Source organism: Triticum aestivum, chromosome 4A (genome assembly GCF_018294505.1).
Source record: "Triticum aestivum cultivar Chinese Spring chromosome 4A, IWGSC CS RefSeq v2.1, whole genome shotgun sequence".
Classification (NCBI taxonomy): Eukaryota; Viridiplantae; Streptophyta; class Magnoliopsida; order Poales; family Poaceae; genus Triticum; species Triticum aestivum.
In genome coordinates this window covers 602,832,876-602,833,339 of record NC_057803.1, presented here as the reverse complement: position 1 = coordinate 602,833,339, position 464 = coordinate 602,832,876, and positions in this window count along the sequence as shown.

The window sequence follows — 464 nt, the reverse complement described above, 5'->3', positions numbered from 1 at the left end:
AATTGCCGCATTTTATGAAATCTGGCAAATGGATAAACAAAACTGCATTCCTTAATAGATTTATTAAAGAAGAGTTGTATATGATACAACCAGAAGGTTTTGTCAATCCTAAAGGTGCTAACAAAATATGCAAGCTCCAGCGATCCATCTATGGACTGGTGCAAGCATCTCGGAGTTGGAATATACGCTTTGATAAGTTGATCAAAGCATATAGTTTTATACAAACTTGCGGTGAAGCCTGTATTTACAAGAAAGTGAGTGGGAGCACTACAGCATTTCTAATAAGTATATGTGAATGACATATTGTTGATCGGAAATAATGTAGAATTATTCTGTAAAGCATAAAGGAGTGTTTGAAAGGAGTTTTTCAAAGAAAGACTTCGGTAAAGCTGCTTACATATTGAGCTTCAAGATCTATAGAGATAGATCAAGACGCTTGATAAGTTTTTTCAATGAGTACATAC